The 23,432-nt window shown below is 42.6% G+C and overlaps 1 protein-coding gene across 1 annotated transcript in view; it reads left to right on the forward strand.

The window, feature by feature from the left end:
- The window catches only part of LOC139821768 (uncharacterized), a 106,728-nt gene that overhangs the window by 56,195 nt on the left and 27,101 nt on the right, over positions 1 to 23,432 (forward strand). The window contains exon 2 of the mRNA XM_071793076.1: positions 9,497 to 9,540. The gene's annotated coding sequence lies outside the window, so the exon portion shown is untranslated. The remainder of the gene's footprint in view (positions 1 to 9,496; positions 9,541 to 23,432) is intronic.

Raw genomic sequence — 23,432 nt, forward strand, 5'->3', positions numbered from 1 at the left:
TGCTACGACTTGCCGCAAGTTACTTGATAAAAGATATAAAGTAGTAAGGGTAATAAAATGCATCAATGAGAATAAAGTGCATTCGCAGAAATTCCGACTCAAACTCCCGCCGCTCATGATCGTGAAAATAGCCGATTCAACGATCGCCAATCGCCGACATTTTTCAACCGGGATATTTATTCGACGCTATCATGGGGCGCACGTGCTTCACGTGCCCACCATATCGTGACGTCGATCGAAAGCGTTTCGTATAAAAGCGATAGTCGTGAACTTAGGCGGCTTCTATGGGGTGTGCCCAGAGTATGTGCAATGGAAAACGCGTGTGCCAGACGGACTTTGTCTTATTTTTATTTTTATTAACACATCGATTATTACGATTATTATCCAGTTGCTTGATATAACAAGTCTCGAAGAAAATTCGCTACGACACGCTGTTCCGTATACTTTATGGAACTTTCGACTGGTCTCAAATCCAGTCTGTTTCAGGCTCAACGGAAGTATCGAATAACGATAAATTCGAGGCAATTCGTATTACGCTAAGGAGTCGCGCACCCCCTTCGAGAAAAATCCCTGCAGGCACAAAACTCCTTGCTTTTGTTTTATCTCCAAGACACCCGGTAGATTAAGTTACGACGCCGGATGTGCTCGAAAAGAGTCGGCGTGAATTTCGCCGATGCGTTTCTCTACTTGGATACCAAGCCTTTCGCCATTGTTGAGTGTACGTGACCACGTGCGCCGGCTCGCATTAAACTTAAATTAAATCGCGCGTCGAGAGAGAAACAGCGGTACGGAAACAGAGGGAATGGAGAGATGAAGAGAGGAAACTAGGGTAAAAGATACAGTGCACTCTGCGGACTGGCGCATCGAAGGACTCGCCACATTTTCCCCCTACAGCCGTTCTCGTTGTGTCGTTGATGCTCGTGGTAATGCACGGTACAACGCATACGCGGATTTGTAATAAAAATATGGAATTATGCCAGGAGGGCGCTATACGGCGCGGCGGCGTTATTTAATGCACGTCCATAAAATTGTGCGAGGCTGCAAACGCGAGCCGTGTAATCATATTTACAATAATATCATGGCTTTACTTCCGCGTGCCATTAAATAAAAACGCAAGCTTTCTACAGATAACAGCGAAATGATGTAATTAATTCTTTCAATATTTAACACTCCGCAAAATACGTTTTTTTTTTGTTCGATTCCTGATAATTACAATTCGAGCCGAAATTCCGATCCAGCGAAATATCCAATCGAATTGCAGAACTCAATACATTCGACAGCTTAAATCTGTATCCCCTGTATGTTTTTTAACGTGGATGCAGCTCGTATTCGGCATACTTTTTACGTTCCTTTTCGACGGATGAAAATGTTTCATCCCCGGAGCGCAAATAATTTCGCGCAAGTGAAAAGTCTGCATTTCGCCGATATTTCCGGCTTGGTCGAATTATTAGTTCGATTCGCCAATGTCCAACGCCGAGCACCGACTGCAATAAATTCCATCGTATGCCCCTCTTTCTCTCTTTCTCTCTCTCTCTCTCTCTCTCTCTCTCTCTCTCTCTCTCTCTCTCTTCCTTTAATGTACGTGCGTATTATTTTTTTTTTATTTTATCTTTTTTTTGCTGCGATCGAGTTAACCATCATCGAACGCATCACGCGACTCTCGTGTCGATCTGTCGATACGAGAAGCTGCTTTAAAACAAAAGAAGAAGGGTCCGGCCAAAAAACTCTGCTCCGCGTACCCTCTTTTTGTTAGAAGCAGCCCTAAAAAAAAGAGGCTATATACCCTTTCAGCGTCTAACGGCGGCGGCGAGGAGGGCGGGATGGTGGAAGGAGGAGGCAAAATGACCGGTCGATCCATTTTCTTCGGTCGCGTCTGTTCGTTACGTCTTTTTCCACTTTTCCCTTTTCCACGCTCGCCGTTTAGAACAATGGTCCCACGTTTTCTCGTCCTCCTGCAGGGAAAATATTCCTCTCGGTCGCAAAAAAGCGCCCGCTCGGCCGGCCAGGATACACGGCGCGGCGGCTGGCGTGAGCACGTTTATGGAAGGACGCATTGCGAAGAACCACCTCGTTGAATTTATTGGCTTCTGTTTCATGACGCGCGCGCGCCTGATATAGTCCAAGATCCCAGGGCTCCCAGACGTAACTTATTTTGTGAAAGACAAAATGTGGGACATTGAGTAGTGTTCATATGAACTTTGAATACCTGCGTACCTGCAAAGGTGGTTAGACGGCCGATTTACAGGTACCAGGTGAGAAAGGTAAGTACAAATAGGGCTAACTTAACTTAAATTCTGACGGCTGATTTTTATATATACTTTATAAAATATTATTACAAAATAATATTCAACACTGCCAGACACTTTCCGCCGGCCATAACTTCCGCCAGACGCTTTAAAGCTCCCTAAAATAAAAAAAATGAACTTTACTTACATTCTGACGCTTGATTTTTATATATGTTACTTAACGGACTATTTCAAAACTATATGTGCTTAGCCAGACAAATCGTAAGGGCCAAACATCCCCCCAGACACCAAAAACATTCAGCCGTGAGTATGAGCGCGAGGGTACTATGCTCGCGTTTTAGAGCGAGTGAGATATCTATATGTGAACTAATTTACCTCTCTTAAACTCAGTCTTATAATATCTATGAAGATAAGTCAGAAAAAAACACCGTCCTTTTTTTATTACATTTTCTTCAACAAAAACACACATTTCATCAAAAACAGCTTGATGGAGTTGACGAACATCATGCCACTTTGTTTTAATTGTTTTTTTCTTTGACGATGTTTTATAAGAATATTCCAATTGACAATTTTTGTGATAATATATTTTTGTATGAATACAATTTTTAACTTTATTAATCAACTCCGCAAATGTTTCGTCTTCTTCATCTATCTTATTCAGAAAATCGTTTTTATTAGATGAATGTAATGGCAGTCTTTTTGATCTATGTTTTTTTGTCTTTTGGTTACAAAATATACTTATACATATACTTATACGTATAATATACTTATACATATAAGTATATTTTGTAACCAAAAGACAAAAAAACATAGATCAAAAAGACTGCCATTACATTCATCTAATAAAAACGATTTTCTGAATAAGATAGATGAAGAAGACGAAACATTTGCGGAGTTGATTAATAAAGTTAAAAATTGTATTCATACAAAAATATATTATCACAAAAATTGTCAATTGGAATATTCTTATAAAACATCGTCAAAGAAAAAAACAATTAAAACAAAGTGGCATGATGTTCGTCAACTCCATCAAGCTGTTTTTGATGAAATGTGTGTTTTTGTTGAAGAAAATGTAATAAAAAAAGGACGGTGTTTTTTTCTGACTTATCTTCATAGATATTATAAGACTGAGTTTAAGAGGGGTAAATTAGTTCACATATAGATATCTCACTCGCTCTAAAACGCGAGCATAGTACCCTCGCGCTCATACTCACGGCTGAATGTTTTTGGTGTCTGGGGGGATGTTTGGCCCTTACGATTTGTCTGGCTAAGCACATATAGTTTTGAAATAGTCCGTTAAGTAACATATATAAAAATCAAGCGTCAGAATGTAAGTAAAGTTCATTTTTTTTATTTTAGGGAGCTTTAAAGCGTCTGGCGGAAGTTATGGCCGGCGGAAAGTGTCTGGCAGTGTTGAATATTATTTTGTAATAATATTTTATAAAGTATATATAAAAATCAGCCGTCAGAATTTAAGTTAAGTTAGCCCTATTTGTACTTACCTTTCTCACCTGGTACCTGTAAATCGGCCGTCTAACCACCTTTGCAGGTACGCAGGTATTCAAAGTTCATATGAACACTACTCAATGTCCCACATTTTGTCTTTCACAAAATAAGTTACGTCTGGGAGCCCTGGGATCTTGGACTAATAGTCTAAGCTTGATATCGAGAGAGTCGAGCGTGTTATAGAGGTTTTATTCCGCTCGAGTCTCTTTCTCTCTTTTCCGTAAAATTATTTATTTTTTTCAACAAGATTGATTATCTCTTTCTCGGAAAGACCGGTAAACGTATCTTTCGGGGTCGTAATCGCGAGTCCTTGCCGACCGGTCGGAATCCTTTTTGCGGTCTCTCGGCGCGGCGCGGAGAGAAAGAGAGAGCCTGGAAGAGAAAGGAAAAGCTCGTAATTCTTCGAGCGACATCGCGAGACGTTTCATTAAGCTTTCACGCCGGTCTTAATTTATTAACGAGCCGCCTCGGTAAATAAATTATCCCTTCGGGCTGGCCGAGGGAAGGAGGGAAATTCGGGAGCCTCGATTAATCGCCCCCGGTACGAACAATCGACGCGCTCGGACGTCGCGACGCGTTATTCCACGTGTCACCATTAATCAATCGCCGATTAATTATGGTAATTGACGGGAGGGCGGGAGGACCCGTTAATTCGTCGCCGCGATTATCGCGCGGAGATTGGCGGGGCCATCACTTTGATAGAAATCCAGTCGATTATGAAGTACCGCGGTTTTAACAGAGGAACAGGCAAAGTGCATTGTTTAAGAATGCGCTGTGGAGCCGCCCTATTTATCGTACTTGATACGAAGCGACAGATGAGTAAGATACAAGACAAGGAACATACAAGAAATATTGCTCTCCAGATAGGAGAATGCACCGCAATTATTTCTACGTTTCTCCGTCTGGAGTTGCGTAATGTAAATTGTTTGTTGCACTCGCTGATGTTCCCGGAAGATTATTAATAGCTTATCTCTCTACCGTATCTCCGATAAAACTTTCCTTGTGACGTAAATGATAAATAATAACCTTCTAATTAGCACTTTGTTCCGCATCTGATGATTACATCTGAAGCGAATTCGTCGTTTCGAGTGATAACGAAGGAAATTGATTTAACATTTCTCGACATCCGCGTTGTTATATTAACGAGTAAATTCCTTTCTCCGTTGTAAATGAATAACGAAATAAACATTCGTTTTATCCCGCGCATATTGATACACCTAGTAAATGTTAATTAATTAACGTGTAACTGCAAGTTCATCCCGTGTTTATTAATTCATCATGAAAATTACGCTTTTGCAAAATATTTTATTGTTACGTTTATAATTATTATTTAGCTTCAATTAGTTATATAATTTTGTTACATAATTTTGATACAACTTCATGCTGTTTTATGCAACTTTATCAATTTATTTTTTGTTTCCAACGCTTGTTAACAATCCTTGTACGATTTCATGGGGGATATAAAATTGTATGAACAGAAAACAGTGCGTATTGTCGCACGAGTGCGATATGAGTTTTAATTTCTTTAACGCCGAAAATTTATCAACTAAATGGATTCGTGTGCTGTGCAATTACATTGATTAGTTGCAAATATCTGGCCGCTCCGTCAACTGTGAACGCGCAAATAATGTCCATTTAAGTGATTTTGGTCCTGAGGAAACTTTGAAAAAGAAAGCGACCGATTGGGATCTTTTACCACGCCGGAGAGTTCTTTTAATTAATTAATTAATTAAGAGTTTATCCCCCCCGCACGCGCGCGCGCGTCTCGAGTTTATCGTTGTGATCTAATTAACAAACCTGAAGTCGTTCAGGTGCGCCCTTTCGCGGGATTTATTTATCAGAAAATATAAATGTTGATTTTCTCGGAGATTAGTCGTCCATGAATTGAATTAATAAAGGAGGCTCTCTGTCTCGGTCGGCGCGATGTAAAACGCGAAATAACGGGAATATTAATTAATAGTTTACTTTGCCGCTACTAAATAAGTTTGCAGTCGCTGTAAACCAATTAACCGTTGAACAGAAATAAGCGCTTGCTTCTCTCTGTATTTGCATTCCAAATGTGAGAACAGTTTTTGTCTCGGCGCAGAAATAACTCGAAGAACTATCTGCAGCTTTTTGGGAAACTGCATACCAATTTATTAAACGAGTTTTTATTGGAAGCATATGTGTATTTGTATAAAATTATGTGCATTTTTTTAAATATAATTTTATTGCATTCATCAATTATTACCTGATTTCTTGTTTACAATTATTATCTCATTATCTAAAATGCACGATCAATATAGGTATTATCAATAATTTATCGTGCAATTCAATGAAAAGGCAATTTTTTGTCAAGGTATATTAATGTTTAAAAAGATTTATAATTACTTAAAAATTAAAAGAGAAAAAGATTATTCTTACGGCTAGTCAGCGTCATCATCGTGAGCGCGCTCAGCTTGAAAAAAGCGACCGCTTTTTGCCCTTGCTGCCGAGCCCAACTAGCGAATAATTAGCGAGATTAATTAGTGAAATGTGGGACGGATTGGCAGGTGCTCGCGACAGGATTACGTGCGGCGATTTAATCCGCTTCGACGGAGGATGCGACGTGCGAAATGCAGTCTGACAATTGGCGGTCGTAAAAAAAACTCGAGCGGGCGCTTTCGAGTCGAGGATTATGAACAATACCGCGGCGATGGAAGGAGCATCCTGCCGGACAAAGGAGCGAGATCGCTCGATTCTTCCGAACGAAGCCGGTGATCCCCGGTTGCTTCGTTCGCAATTATTTTTTTTTCTTCTTCAACCCGTTTTCCCTTTTCCCCGCTGTATAAATGGACGTCGCGATTAAACGGGCGGACGGGAATTGTTCGGACTCATCGCGGCCGAACAAAAGCCGCGTCTCGTATTTTTATTTTCGCCCGATGCCCGGCACGTTGTTATCAGGTGGCGGCCAGCTACGGCGGGTTCAGTTCGGCGACGCCATAGAAATGAGCTTGAGCGGAGTAACGAGAGTGAATGCGCGAGAGGGAGAGAAGCTGCGTGGCTTCGCGCAATTCCGTAAACTTCTGACTTTTTTTTCGTAGCTCCTGTATTATACCTAATTTGTATCGTCCTTTCGAATTAAGAAGGTAGAAAATATAGAAACGAACGAGGTTATGTATAGCGGAGAAAAAAATTGGTTCATTAGACGAAACGGGAAAGAAAATTGCGCATGTATGAGTTACTTCACCTCCGCAAATTCTTAATTTCACTTCTTGTTTTCTAAGATTCTCTCGGAGCGTTCTCTAACTCGCGAAAATTTCTATCCCCTAATTTTCAATGCTAAATAATTGCGTAATCAGATTTAGATTGACAAGTTCGCAAATTATTCTCGTGTTTTCTAACTTTGCTTCGTAATAAATCCTTTATCTCGACTTCACGGCACCGTGAACGCTTTTGAGATCCACGATTTGGGAATGAAATTTAGGTCAATGTAAAAATGTAACTCGATTCAGTCGATCCTTTCATCCTCGCGCGACTCTGTCTCCCCCTTTTTCTCCGCGTTAAAGTCACCTATCTCACTGCGACTTAATCCTTGAGCGACGAGCTGTATTAATCATTAAAACCGACAGCCGCGCAGATACGAGGCTTTTAGCGATGAATGGCGTCGAGTCGACCTTAAATCTCAAATCGCTCGTAAGTATCGCCATCGCGCCAGAAACTTGCAGACTGTGCGCGGCTTTTAACTGCCGCATCCCATCTTCCTGGCTGAATACTGGACCCCCTGTTCAACTGTACCTCACCCCGCTCCTCCGCTCCTTTAGTTTAGTTTCACCCCTTTCTTTACCCCTTTCTCGCGATCGCGAGATCGGTAACCGGCTCCGGGCTAAAATGCACGTGACTTCGATATCTCGCTTCTTTCTCCGCCAGTGATAGCTAGGAGGGACTAAATTACAAGGAAAACCGCGAGAAATCTAAGTCTCCATCCTCTTAGTAAACGAACGGGCATTATAGCTCCGTTGCGCCGCGAGTCTTTTATGCGAAGGCTGTTCATACAGCTTATTGAAGATTATCTGCGCGTACATACGGAGATAAACTATTTTTCTAGTACAACTTATCTATGTAGAATCTACAAACCTAACATACACACATTTATTTGTAAAGGAAAGGACGTTACATTGTGAATTAAATATAATTATATAAAACAATATTGTTTAAGGAAAACTATTCGAAAAAAAAGATCGATTTTGAGATAGAATATGTTTCGAAGATGGCCAAAGTGTCAACTAATCGTGATCTGAACAAAGACTCGTTGCATTCGAAAACGATGAGCCAGGAAACGTTGCGATTGAAATCGGGAAACTAAATTTACTATATCATTAGGTGATTGATACGGGAGACAAAACTGCGACGTGTGTCAATACGTGACAGTTTTTGTGATCGAATGGAAACAAGGAAGAAGTCACCAACTTCTCCGATCAATCTCTTTTTATTAAACATAAAATACATACGATTATATAGATTATGTTATATTAGATAATTTATAATATATGTAGATATTACATTAAATATAAATTATATAATATGTTAAATGTCTCTGGCTCTAAAAGTTACCTTTTAATCATGAACAGTTACAAATAAACAAAGTTTTACGTACCTTTCAAAGGTTTGAAAATTGACAAAAGAGAAATAGGTTAATTAATCTACCGCCATTAAGGAATTAATGAACCTAGCGTTCTTATCGTCTAGATATCTAAAGGGAAACCTATAATAAACAAGTTCTAGCTGTCACCTTTAAAGTACAGTGTTCTTGAGATATTGAGGGGTTCCATATTATCAGCACAGTCTCATATTACCATCTTCTCCTCTACTATATTGGATAATATAATATAGTACACATATTATAAAATATTATAAAATTCATGTACTGTTATTTAGAATGCAAGTAAATTAATAACTTCCAGCTCTCTACCATGAACTCTTGGACTTTTAAAGACTCCCGTCTTTCGCGACTCGCAAATCCAAACTTAAAACTTTAAAACAATCAGACATGGAAGGCTTTCAGCAGTCGTTCCGAGTGTTTAAAATAATTGCGTGCATTGAAAAGTAAATGCTGGATAGAAATAAAATAATTGGTGCAGCAGTGCGCAGAAAGGCTACACGGCAAGAATATTCGGTTCGGCGCGGCGCGCTGTGAAGACTTAGGTCGGCAAGAGTCACAAGCATTACAGTTTATAAGCCCTGTTTCTCCGCGCCTCTAGTTAGCACGAAGCTTACGGAAGTTCGTAACAACTCGCTTAAATGGCGTCCTCGTAGCCGGCTAATTCTTTCGGTATCGGCTTAAAGGTATTTCTTCTGTTCCTCGCCTCGTGACAGGGATCGCTTATTTCCGCCTGTTACTCTTCGTCAAGTTCGCGATACGCCTCGCACAAAGGATTAATGTCGCCGCGCGCGGTGATCCTCGCGCCGCGCCGGATATCCCGTTATTGTCGTAGCGTTACCTTCGGTTTCTCGTAAAGGAAGTAAAGCGGTCCCTGCCAACGTAGCGGCGACGTTTCGTAAATATTATGCTATCACAAAATTGTGTTATTATGCAAGCAGGAAGTTCATAGCAAGTTTACCGCACCAGCGAGTATCGATCTAAATTGTTGCGATAATCTAGTGTTGTACACAGAGAGCATATTTACCGTTTAATTTTTACGACAATACGCCGTAGTGATAACTTAAGATAAACAGATCGTGCCGTTTTTACTTTTCCCTTCATTGTTCTCTCTTCGCTGTTGCAGATCGGTGGGCCAGCGAGGAGATAAGGACCGGGCCATCCTCGAAGGTAAGAGAGTCTCGTTCTTGTTTCAAGTCCTTCTCCTTCCAAGTCGAAATTCAAATTTCTCGCTAACTCCCTGCGAGAGAGCTAGATATCTCGGTAAACTAGCAAGACTCTGCCGCATTGGAACTCGAAATTACTATTGTTCTCCGGTCTCTTCGCCGACTCTCCGCGCGCCGATTATTATATATAATTAATTATCGCTATACGGCGAAAATTTCCGTTCTGTCGACAATTCGCGCGTATAAAGCGTGCGTGCATTCAGCGCGCAGCGCGAGAAATCGCATGAACGCACAGATCGCATTACTCGCAATTCGCTCGACTCGCGAAAAGCTGCAAGGAAACGGCAAAAAGCCCGAGAGTTAAGCTTCCCGCGTGAAACGCGAGAAGCGCAAGCTTTGTGACGTCGTCTAATACGCGCGGGAACGTAGAAATGCGAATGCACCGTGCGGGTGCAACCTAGCATAATTTATTTCAACGTGTAGCTTCAATTTCGAATTTGCAGGGACTTTCATATATCGAAAGTGGTAACAATTGACGGTAACCGTTGTGTCGAGTGAGTAACCATTCGTTCCAGTTTGCGTTGTCAGATAACCCTTACAGAAAAGTATTACTGACTAAATACTTAAAATCTCAGTGATTTAATACTGTCATATTTATTTGGGAAATACTGGGAAAATACTGGTAGTGATAAATATTATAGGTAGTGATTAATACTACACAGAACTACTGGTGCTTATATTAGTATTAAATTACCCACCGATATTTCGATTTCCGATATTTACCCGGCATAAAAAAAAATTATTTTTTTTCGAAATTTTATTACTATTTTATAACTAAATTTGTTTTCTTAAGATGCAGTCTATAATTATAAATATTTTCTCGTATTTGAAAAAACACACTTACTTTGGTGGGATCGAACTCGGGACCTCTGGATCGTGAGCCAACTGCCTTACGTGGTAGACTACTTCTTAATTTGATGTAAGTGTTATATATAGTCTACATGTGTCATAACCAGCGCAAATATATAATTTTTTAAAAATCATCTTAAGAAACAAATTCAGTTTAAAAAGAGTAATAAAATTTTGAATTGGATATTAAAATGATATCCTCAGTACTATTTCAAAACTTTTATTACACTTTTATCACGACGAATTAGTACAGACCTTCATATAAAATGTATTTGTGCCTTACTTTTATCTCTTTTCCTTAATATTATCAGGAATTATCCATTATAATGTTTCTATACAAATTGTAGTACTGGTCAGTGATTAATTTCACATGGAATATTCAGTTCAGTACTTGAGTATTAATATTAAAATACTGGCCAGTGATTTATTACACATGGAATCCTTGGTTCAGTACTTCAGTACTAACATTGAAATACTCATCAGTAATTCAACACAAGTATTTATTACACAAGTATTTTGTCACCTAGTATTAAATGCTTTCTCATCAGAAATTTAATACTAAGTATTCAATACTCGTCCTGTATTAAATACTACTTTCATAAATTACTGACCAGTAATAAAATACTATGCAATACTTGGATCACAGATTCAAGTACTAATAAATACTTAATTTTAGTATTATTAATACACAAAATAAGTATTTATTACTAACCAGCTAGTAATACTTTTTTGTAAGGGAAGTCGGCGAATATATACCTCGGTTTGAATTTTCAACGTAGAGACCGAGAGAATCGACATCTGTCAAGGAAGGGCGCGTCATTGAACACGACACGCGAGACGTCCCGAGTGTCAAAGATTGTTCGTTCGAACCATGAAATTGGATAAGAAAGATTAGAGCCACAGGAGCGCGCACAGCTGTTAATATAGAGACTTTTTGCTCAGCCCATATGCCGCGGTGGTCACCGATCCTTTTTGTCTATTATATGGACGTTGTCGCGCTAAATGCAATGGCGCCAGCGCGTTTTATTCGCGTCAGAGATAAGCATCGCGTCGCCGCGATAATTAACGAAATTTAATTAGAACCCGGACCGATCGCACTCAAGCCGCGTCTCCTTCGGAATTGACGAATAATTTAATGATCTAGAATCACAGTCGATTTACATTTGCCATCCTTTATGGCGCAATTCTGTCTTTCCCTGATATATAGATATAAAAGAAATATTGGGCAATATTAGAAGATTCTCCGTCGCTCGTGTCTCTTGATAGAATTCAATGTTTTGATATAAAGCGTGTTTTTTGGCAATTCAAAATTGTTGAAGTTTACCAAGATATTTCAGAAATGTCCTCTACATTGTTGTACTACATTTATTTCATAAATTATGTCTCGCTAGAAAAATGATAGAGAGATATTACACAGCTATACAATTTAATTTAATGTAAAGCATGCGGTCATACATGTACAATGATATGTGGTGTATGAACAAAAGCTCCACGATTTTCATTAAATCAAGACTATTAGATTATGGAGCCCGCCGACTTTTGGTTCTACCTAAAATGGAAGCGCGCGGCCGGGCACAGATATCCCCGTATATCTGCGCATAATCCCCAACTTACAAATTCTATTAAGCGGAAGAGAATGCAGGAGCGACTGAAGGATTAAAATTACTGAGTGTCTTCTTAAAAGGAGAGATTGCGCTCTCATAACCGAGCGGTACTGTTTTTTTTCTTCCGTCGCAACGCTCGCCATTTACAGCGTAATAAAGCGAATTGCGAATCCCCTTCGGTGCATCGCGAACCGCAGGTAAGATCGACAGGCATCTCGCGAACGGACGACTTTTATTACTAATACAATAAGTGCAAATAGTCCCTATCATCGTCGAGATTTTACGGATGGCGGTGTTATCTTATATGTGTCCTTTTTCCGGTGCAAAAAGCTCGAGATACACATTGATCGTATCGATAAATGTACATATGTGCACATATATATATGTGCCGACCGGCCGATGTTCCGCTTGCTCAATCGTGTTTTTATGCGCCTAGAACCGGGACGATTCTCGTATCTATTCCGAGTTTACGGGGTTGATACCGTCGCGATGTGAACGGACTATCTTTCAACGGAAATTCACCCGCGAATTTTTTGGACTCTTTCAAGCTTGCAGTACGTGATAGCTGAAAGTTCTATGAAAGCTTTATTTATAGAAGATAGAGAGAGAGAGGGGTAGACTATCAATAGAACCAACAATCGTTTAACCAAAGGTAACTGTGAAATCTAGTCTGTGTGTAGACTACGTGGCACCTAGGGCTTTTGAATCTGCGTGTCTAGGATCCAAAGAGAGAGAGAGAGAGATACAAAGGTATCATAAATCCTAAAACAAACAGTTTTAAAGACTCACGTGAATCTGCGAATGCGGGGATCTAATATCCAGTGTCTAAGAAGCAGTATGGAGAACGGAGTGCTCTCGTCCTCGAGTAATAAGCTTCACAAGCGGGTTCTGTGCAACTGTTTCGTCTAACAATGGTGGCGTAAATAAGTTACGCTCAGAGATGGCACGATGCTCCTTTTGAACGAGGAGAATACGCTTACGGTGGTGAATTTGTAATTTCGCGCGTCGTGCCGTGACCTAGACTATCATCCCGAGATTCAGGAGAACCCGCTGGCATTGCAGTAACGGCGAAGTAGTCTCGTAGATCTCCCGTGAAACGAGAACTCTCGGGCGTACGCGGGTCGCGTTAACCCCCAACCACCCCTTCCAAAAGTTCTTCCGTGAAATTTTCATTACGTCTCTCTGCACGCGTCATTGCGTGGGCAAATTTACGTTAGCTCCTTTTTTACGCGTTAGTTGTACGGCAACGTTTATATTTCAATCAAAAAGGGAGACGAGAAATTCCAGCGGAGAATGCGCCGATAGAATATTGAAGTAAAGCCAATATAAAGTTTTAGCCCAGCTAAAGCAGCGATATCCACGGGAGCACGGACGGGAGCAAGTTTCGCTGTTTATCGCCGAGAGACGTCTCGTTGATCACGTGTCAAACGCAGCGGATGTAAACAAACCAAGTTTGATATCCAGGCCGCCCATTTGGCGCTGAATGCGGTTCTACGTGTTAGTCGCGCGCGAGTGTAAACACAGGAAAGGTTCTCTCTCTCTCTCTCTCTCTCTCTCTCTCTCTCTCTCTCTCTCTCTCTCTCTCTCAGCGTTCAGACGACCCGACTTAACGCTAAGTGTCAGGTGCGAATAGGGGGCGAAGTGTCAAACTTGGCGACACCCGCGTTAACTCGCTCGAATAACGTTATAACGAAATTTCCGAAGTTGCCGCGGCGAGCGAGGCCTATTACGTCGTATCCCGCTATAGTTGGAGGCTTCCCAGGCTTCGAGAAGGACGATCGAGGATCGAGCTCTGCCGTATACTCCGTAACGAGTTTACGATTGTCTTGCATGTTCGTGCGCGACGTCGCGCACAATCTTCGCGGATCTAAAAGAACGCGCGGCGAAGTTTAGCATCCGTGGATCATGGATTCCATAATTCTTAGCGATCTGTAGCTATTCGAGATTTCGCCGGAATCTAACTCTCCTTGAATTCTAACTTCCATAGATCTTAGTTCCCGTAGACTTCAAACTTCACGGGAAGTTCGGCCCCCGCGGAGATCGTTCCCACAGATCTTACACGCTGTAACTAAAGCTTCTATAGATCATAGAATCCATGGATCTTAAATTCTATAGATGCCGGATTTCAGTGGTCCGAACAAATTTGGAAATCAAGAGAATATCCACCGTCTGGCTTTTCTATATACCATTATTTCTTCCCGTGTTCTCGCTTCCTGTCTCTCTTATTCCGCCTATTCTTCGCGTTGATGGATTCTTGGTTCTATATTCCCGCTAATTTCGCGACGCTGCGCGCTGCTAGCTCGGCAAGACTTTTAAGGTAGCGCTCCGCGCTACCTTATTCCTTTGTAGTCACGACGCGTGGTTATTGTGCGTGCTGTTAAGTGGTCAAAGTGCATACGGTATAAAATCATGATAATTTCCCCTCTCTTGGCTGTCGCGCCCGCTCAAAGCGACAACCACACACTCTCGCGAAGCTTTCTGCGGTGCGACCGACCGCTTTAATGCACGGGCGAACTTGAAGAAATAATTAGCTACGTTAGATCTCGGTGTTTTCTTGAAAATTCGCGGCGGGATGGAGTCCCTCAGTCGTTAAACGAAGCGACAATAGAACAGAGGGTGAAAACGGAGGAGTTACAAAAGGGAATTGTAGGATTAATTGGTATGGAAATGTCAGTCTTAACTAATTACGGGGGCTCAGAAATGTTTTCAATGGCCGGGGGACGATATCTTCCGGACGCGTACACGTGTTGTCTTTCTCATACGGGACGAGAGGCGGGTGCGTCCTCATTGTCGCAAATCGAATCTGTCCTCGGCTCTCTCGCTCTGTTTTGTCCGTTCGCCGAGAAATTGTGGCATTTTCAGAGAAGCTTGTTTGACCCATTCAGCGTGATAATTCGCGCTGTTTGTGCGCGACCGTTTCTTGGTGAAAGGCCCGCTGATACGCGTGTCACTGAAAACGCGCACGGAATCGCTTATGAAGCCCACATTTATAATATTTATATCAGCCATAGGCGCGACGAATATTTTTTCGTCAATTAAAAGAGGGATCTAAATATTAGGTGTAGCAGGAAACGTCCTTTAATTGTGATCTTTACGGTCATAGTAAAATACGAAAACGTTCTTTGTATTCGTCGAGGAAATTCGTATCGCAACAGAGATTTCCAGTGCACGACGACGAGGTTTGATGTCACGATGCGATTTATTTCTCACGTCACTGTGCAAGGGATCAAAGCCCAACGTTTATACTCTTGACACGTACGAATATAATTAACCTCGTTTAGTTAATTAAATTCGTAAGGGTGCCTTTGTCCTAATTACACGTCGTGCTTTCCCCGAAGTAAACAAAAACCCCTGCACGATGCCTTTATTAATTTACAACAATCTGAGAACGCGTGTCCGACAAGTTCGTCTCGACATTTTTACGGTGCCTAATTAAAGAGAATCACGGAGCGAAATTAATTCTTCAAAGGATACAGACGTACAAACGTTATGTCAAGAGCATGTGTGTGTGTGTCTCATAAAAATCCCAACGTCCTACTTTGCGGAACAAATCAACTGCTCGAGCGCGAGTGTTTTGACTCAAAAAGGGGGATCTGACTTTTCGCGTAACTTATATGAGGCGATTTAATATTGTGCAAAAGATAACAATACACGTTTCCAAGCTAACAGTTACATATGGGAGGAATAGTCCAGGTTATTTATGACGACTTCGACAAAGATATCACGAGCGGTTAATCCGCTCGGATCTATATCATCAAAAGGAGGACGCCCCCAAGAACCGTTGGGGCTCATCCTGTCTGTAGGATACAGAGCCGCGGCAAGTTTCCAACATGGCTCCTTTCCCTCTCCCGCCGTTTATGGCGGTGCAAAATGGCAAAGTTTCTCACCTGTGTAGGTAGATACTATTAGGCAAACGCTTTAATATCTTAATGGAGTGAGCGACTGAAACGAATGAATAAATTTAAGTATATTTTCGCGAGACATATAAAATCGACGAGGAGCGCCGGGAGCGAATGAAAAGGGAACAGCGAGGGCGGAGGGGAAGAAAGAGAAACTTCACGGTTGCTCGAGTGTAGCGAATACCTCTAATGAAATTCACGAAATCGTTAAAATTCGCGGAGACTGTCGGACATGGGAGAAAAATTTTAGGTTAATTGAGATTGATGAATTTAAATTGAGAGAGCGCGTAAAACGAGGGGGTGAGAAACATCATCTCGGAACTTGGTGGAGTTAATTGGATAACGATGCGCCGACTTACAGTTAATATATATTTTCAAACATTACTGTTGGCAAGTTTCATTTCTGACTCGATAATCGTCCTCGATGTTCTTTCCCTGCAAGCTACCGCATGACACCGCGCTATTATACAAACGGCTCGCAGAAAATGGACCGCAATGGCGAAGACGGCGAGATAATCCAGTTGACCCCACGGAACTTCGGTGTCGAATCGGTTTGCATATTAAATGAGCGTAATCGGCGACCCTAAATTGAACAGATGAGGCACGTTTTCCGCATTAACTAAACACAGTCACGAACCGCGGACGTTTAAAAAGAGGACAGGAATGCCTTTCCCTTCCTCCTTTCGTGCCCCCCCTCTCCCTGTTTCCCCGACATATCTTTCCCCATCCTTTTAATTCGATTCCTTTCCCTCCGACACTTGGCTCGGCGTCTCGTGAACTTTCTCGTATTTGTTCCCGCGACGACATCGACAATCGATTCGAAGAGTTTCTACGTTCACCTAAACTTGGATGCTCGCTCGACTTCCGACAATTGCTGATGGCACAACTCGCCATTCCCCGACAGTTATGTGTCGGACAATAGCGATCGCCGAGTACGATCGTTGTCGGTTCACCGAGGACAAGGGAGAGATATCTAAACTAGTAACATTATCGAGACACCGAGTGTTCGACGTGCGCGGAAATGACATTTCGCTAGATATTCGCTAGGTAACAAAATCGCGTATGGGAGAGTCGATTGAAACAGGGGTAAATGTCAATTTTATGTCTCGAAAGTTCATACAACACCGCCCCTTGTTCAACGTTGAATTAAAAATGTCATTTTTTACACGGAAATGTTCGTGCGAGCGTCAACCAGGTTTACTCCACTAAAGTAAAATAACTCGTATTCGATAGAGAAGCCAACTTCGCTTGCTTTTATTACGTGACGAAAGCGCCCGTGTAAGAATTTACATCGACATCGATGCCGAGCGTTTTCCCTCGCGGAAACGCAGCGTTGATTCAAAAATTAGCAACTTGATTCGATTTTCTCCTTCCAGCTCGCAAACTTCCTTCCTTGTCAGGGACCCATCCTACAATCTCCACGTCGAAACTTCCGGCGAACTCCGGCGCCGACGTATTTGTTCCGCCGGGACAAAACGAGGATCGATCGCGAGATCTCGCCGCGAGACGAAAACCGGAGGACGACGATAAAGTTTGATAAGCGGGCGCGACTCGGCTTCTTTCGACAGAGAAAGAGAGATCGATGCCGCTGTAATTAAACGGAAATCGAATCGCGAGAATCGCGCCATTGAACGTTTTTCATTCCGTTGTTGCGCACCATCTCATCGGTGGAGTTTATCGTCACCGCGATAAGCGCAGTCAAATTTAATTAGCGTTTAATTAAGTTTGTTTGACCGCACGATGTATTCATGTACGAATAATAAATATTGATTCCATCGATGTGCGCACATCGCGCGCATCGACGGAAATATACAATTAAGCCGCCACGCCGTGCTCTCCGACATTTCATAATAATTTTAATCGAGACATTAAGAAAGCAAAAGCGGTTTTTCAAGTTAATATCAATGCGCCCTTGTTATTTTAAATTTATAAACGTATATATTTTCAAACGTGTTATTAAAACAATTTTATTTGACAAAAGGGCAACACGAAGAAAGACAAGCTCGAGGCACACCATCAGGCGAGAAAAGCATCATCTCGAGTGCAGCGCGACAAACAGAAATACAATCGAGATGGCAAACGTTGCACAGACATTGCGAGTTTCTCAAAGACGCAGTTCGCATCGTCGATTCTCCACAACGACAAATTCGTTGTACGAGCGCGGAGGAGAAATCACGTCGTCGAATATTTACCGAAACGTCGTGCCCGACGTGAGAAAACAACAACGGCAAGAATAAGAAATGGCGAGAGCGTGTAGTAGCCATAATAGGACAATAATGTTATGTGTAATAAAAGAGGTGTTTTCAGAATCGCTCCTCTTTCTTTCTCTGAAAACCCCCCACTCATTCAAAATACCAAAGTACAATTGAATAATTTGGCGGTAATTGGTAGCGAGGAACTCTTCGTCGTCGCGGCAGTTGCTTTCGCGTCCACTCACTACATTTTCCCCCGAGACAGGTGTTTTTAACGTTAATCCCATTCGCCACTCTCCAATCCCATCCGGCCGCGCGCCGTCACCGTAATAAGATAAAAACAGTGGCGTCCCTTGAAACATGTCTGGCGTCGCGAAACACGAGAAGGCGTCACGAAACGCGAAGCCCGCATCGTCGTTGCCTACGTCTTCGTTCTACGCCCGCCGACTTGTGTTCGAGCAGAGACAAATCGCCTGCAGGCTCACCGATAACCGCATTAACGGCTGCTCCTCGCCGTCGTCTTCGTCTTCATCTTCATCGTCGTCGTCGTCGTCGTCTCGCGGTTTCGTTTTCCGGCCCGCTTATTCTCGAGGAAAGTACCGCGAGCGGTAGAAGAACCGCTACTTCACCTCCGGAGGTACTTTCGCGTCCCTTTTTCTACCCTGCCTCTCTCAGTCAACGTCCTGTCCTTCCTTTTCTCGTCATCCCCTTTCGAGCCACGAGATGAGTGGCGAGAAAAGGGTGGAACCCGCGCGCGGACGACTCTGTCCGTCGCAACGAAAAGAAGACTGTATAGGGCTGGGGTGGAGAGTCGTAGGACGAAAAGGGAGAGAAAAAAACCGCGCGTGGTGAAGAGGACGCGGTGGCAAAAAAAGAAGGCGAGGGAAAATGCAACGAGGGAAAGACCCCGAAGAAAGTGGAGGAACTTTCCCGCCGCCGCTGTCTGTTACTCATTTCTCTCCTTTCTCCCCCCCCCCCCTCCGCCCTCTCCATCCCTTCGCGAGAGCCGCTGCATTATTCATGACTTTGTCAACGTCGCTTGCCGCTGTATTTTTACGGCATTATACTTGGAAAAATTCCGCGCCGGGGAAACTCGATATACAGCCGCGAGTGCACGCGGTGTCCTGAAGGAGAGACACGCGCGTGTCCTGTGTATCCTCGGCGAAGGGCGCACACTGCCGAATTCAATTGAATAAGATATTGGATCGGGTGTCCGACATACGAAGAGATCGGGAGGGATGGAACAACTGTTACTTATGGTTTATGCGAAAATGAATTATAAATCTGATAACTGACGATCTATATTGGACGCAGGCTCCGTTAAAGTTCTATAAAACGAAGACGCGATTTATATAAAAGAAAAAAGTAACACATATCACAAGTTGATCCGAGATGCGAAACGTAATTTAATACCACGAAAAAAAATTTTTATAAAATTTAGCGCAGCGATTAATACCTATTAAATAGATATTTGAGCTTATAATTCGTTAAACGAATTAAACTACCGCGTCGCGACCTGGAAAAAGCATTCTCGCGTACACGTAATAAGCAATAAATTACTAGATTTCACGGTAATTTTTCGATAAAGGAAATTTTACGCTAATTAATAGAATGATTAATATACGGCAGAAATTCGCGGAACAGATTAAACATCAATTAAATATTACAGCTATTATACGATCTGGTAAATGGACATAAAATTCGTGAAACGCGTATACGGTGTAAGTATTACTTAACAATAACTTGCTAAAATTCACAGCGAGGGAAAATTTTGCGGAAATAAATTTGATAATTGATACTCAATAAAAATTCAAAATTTATTTCCGATCCCAATTAAGCGGTCATTAAATTATCGTGGTAAAAAGGGCGCTGGGGGAGGGGGGACTTTTTCGCCCGATAGTAAATAACGCAATAAAAACGACCGCGCGTAAGAGGACAATCGCGCGCGAACGGGACAATCCGAGTCCTTTGTTCGTCGAATTTTTGTCAGTTCGATCGTATCCCTCGATGTTCGAGAAATACAACGGGTTACAGCGTGTGCCCGCGAAAAAGGAACACGAAACGCGAGAGCGCGCACGCGTGGCTCTCACACGCGTCCTTCGTGACCGAAATAAATGGGAGTACTTCACCTCCGTTCTATTCTTTTTCCCTCCATCCTTCTGTTGGTTCCCGTCTTCTCTCGGGCGGGCGTTTCCGTTGGTTTTGCCGCTGTGAGTAACGACACCTGTCCGACTTTGTAATGCCCATGTTGGATATATTTTGTGACAGATGTACAAGGATCTCTCGCTAGCAATTAGTCCCGGGCGAATCGCGAGAGCGACACGCGCGAGTCAGACGTTCCCCGACAGTCGCAATTCGTAGCCGTCTATCTGTTAGCTGTCGCGAGTTCGAAAGATGAGATTTTGAGCTCGCGACATCACCGCGCGCTTCGCTCACCTTCGAAGCTTAAAAAATAGCTTCTCTCGCGATAATTTCATTCAAATTGCGATAAATGATTCCGGCAAAGTTTGACGGTGGCGTGATCGCGCGACAACATTCCATCAAAAAGGCTAACGACACAGTCGTGCGACGCGGTAAAAAGCTCCGAGGTAAATCGCTGACAGGCGCAACTCGATCGCCGCGGAATTAATGGAACATTATGTAACCGATAGAGAGACAGGAAAATCCTATTGTCTGGAATTCTCCCGTCGATGACGTAACAAACAACGCCAACCGTCCGGCGAAATAACGTTCGCGTCAAGCCTCTTCCGGATAGAGTACCATAGTTAACAAGAGGGTTGTTCTAGTCGGCTGGACGCCTATTGCCTATTGTTCGCGTAAAGATAATAGACGCTCATCCCACGTTCCCCTCTCTCGCCTGACGCTCGATGAAATTCTGTGTATTTCTATTATCCTCCTTTCGTTATTATCGGAAGACTCTCGTTTACCAGAGAGCTAAATCCCCAGAAATACATTTAATTCGTATCGACATTTGCTTAAAGTCACAATGCGCCTTTCTCGCATACGGGTAGATGTAGATCGATAGCCTCCACTGACGAACCCGGCTTCGATTAAACGTAATTTTGCCCGATAAGTTCGATTAGCGTTCCCGGTGGCGGCTTAAAATTGCCAGATGGTGAAAAATCTTTTGTCCGGGTACAATGCGCGCGGTGGCGCATTGTCAGTCAAGTGGCTCGAGCCAGCTTTGCCGAGTGACCTGAATCGCCGCGTGTACTTGGCAGCTGCAGCCGTTCTAGAGATCGAATCGTCTTTGATATCGATGTTAATCAGGAACGACGGCCGAGAGACGAGAAAATTATACGATTGCGACACCAAGTGCGATTTATGCGGCTGAAAGACGGAATTGCGTTTTTCATGCCTCGCTAAAAACCTTTTTTTAATTACGTTATTATCTTCCATTATTATATTTTAATTATTCCGCGACTTTATGGCATCATTCGCTCTGCGTTCGAAGGTTTAATGAGCAACGATTCGCGAACAATTCTCGCTTGTCAGTGAAAGCGGTTATGCTGTCGTCAGACAAGTTGCCAATCGAGAGAGACGCCAGTCGAATGGTCGAAACTTTATCACGATCGCGCCCGATCGAATTGTACGTAATCGAATCAATCTCTTTCGTCGCCGTAGCGAAAAAGGGCCGGCTCGACTACCATTTTCAGCGAGATCCATCATTCTGAAATATGCCGGGCGCGCTCGTCGTGACGAGAGGCGAGCGGTCTAATCGCCCGGTTGAAGGACTATCGATCAGGATACCGTCCCGAACACCCCAAGCACTGCATTCCGTAAAAAATCGAAATAATCGCGGCCTCTCGATATTCGAGAGATGCGCGATTAGAACACTCGGAATAATATCGCTCAAGTAACTACCACTTGTGCGAGCAAAGTATATCGATAGCGCCGACGATGGCATGATATAATAGTTAGCGCGCGCCCGTGAAGTTGCGACCTCATGGTTTATTCAAAGGAGCCGCGCCGCGCTATCCGCGAACGCGCCAACTCCGGATGCAGCCTCTCGGCGCACAGGTACGCAACGACGACAGTTCGCGGATAATCAAGTCGTTAATGCGCCGCATCGGCCGCGCGCGAAGTTGCTCGACCCGGGGGAAGAGGGAGGAAGAGAGAAACGTGGGAAAACTTTCGTTACCGGCCTCAGCGGAAAAGCGCTCGCACGTACGCAGTTTAGCGTTTCGCGCGGGCCGCACTTACGCCACGGGATGCATGTTAAAGCGGGGGGAGGGGGGGGGGCACTTTGGAGTTTCTCTGGGAAATGGGAAAACTCGCCCCCCTCTCCCTCAATACCGCCACTTTCTCGGCCACCCGCCCCGCGCGCGTCGGAGGCTGCCAGCATTATTAATCCCGATGGCCGTAGGATGAAACGGACGCCGTGCAATTGCGGCACGAACAACGCTACGGCGACTTAAAGACGCGAACAGTTTCGCCATATCGCGTCTCAGAAATTCGCGACAGCAAGGAGAGGACGCACAAAAGTCGCGAGGGAGGTAACTTTGCCACGATATCTAATAACGCTCGGCGCATTTGTTTTTGTTACGTGTTGAGATTGAACGTGTAATCTACACGTTAGAAAGATAAAGCACATTAATAAGGTATTATACAGTTAAAAAAAAAAAATCTTTTTATGAATTCGAGAAAGAGAATAATTATTCCTCGTGATTCCTCTTTTTATACCGAGTACAATTCCGGTCTACAAAACGTGCTTTATCACGTTATAATTTTGAGAAATGTAATATTAAAACTGAAGAAGAGTTTTAATGTACTTTTTGATGTATTTTTTACCATGTTACAATTATAGCATACTATATGTATGTACTGAAAAAAATCTTGTTCTATTCAAAATGACATGTACTGTCAGAATTTTTCGTTTTAAAAAGAAATTTAATGAAGAGATAAAGACTTTCTTTACGAGATCTGTTTTTCTAGATAATAAAAAGGTGCAGTTGGGACTATTTAAATCCTGGTATATTTACTGCATACGAAGTAAAAATTAACAAATACTATACATGGTAAATCCAATATTCAATAGATTAACTTTAATGATTGTTCGTAATGTGTTGCATTTTTCTTGCAGTTTAATAAATATTTGATTACGAAACTCTTATAAACTTTAATTTTTACAACAAATTTCTTTGAGAGTGATAAGTTTTAATAACATACTTAAATTCGAATAAAACTTTTCAAACGCATTACATACCGCTACTGTAGAAAGTTTAAGATTGTCTTTTTTTACAACATTAACTTAGAACTTTTGAAAATTGTGACGTGTCAGAATCATTATTG

The sequence above is a fragment of the Temnothorax longispinosus genome, chromosome 11 (genome assembly GCF_030848805.1).
Source record: "Temnothorax longispinosus isolate EJ_2023e chromosome 11, Tlon_JGU_v1, whole genome shotgun sequence".
Taxonomy (NCBI): Eukaryota; Metazoa; Arthropoda; class Insecta; order Hymenoptera; family Formicidae; genus Temnothorax; species Temnothorax longispinosus.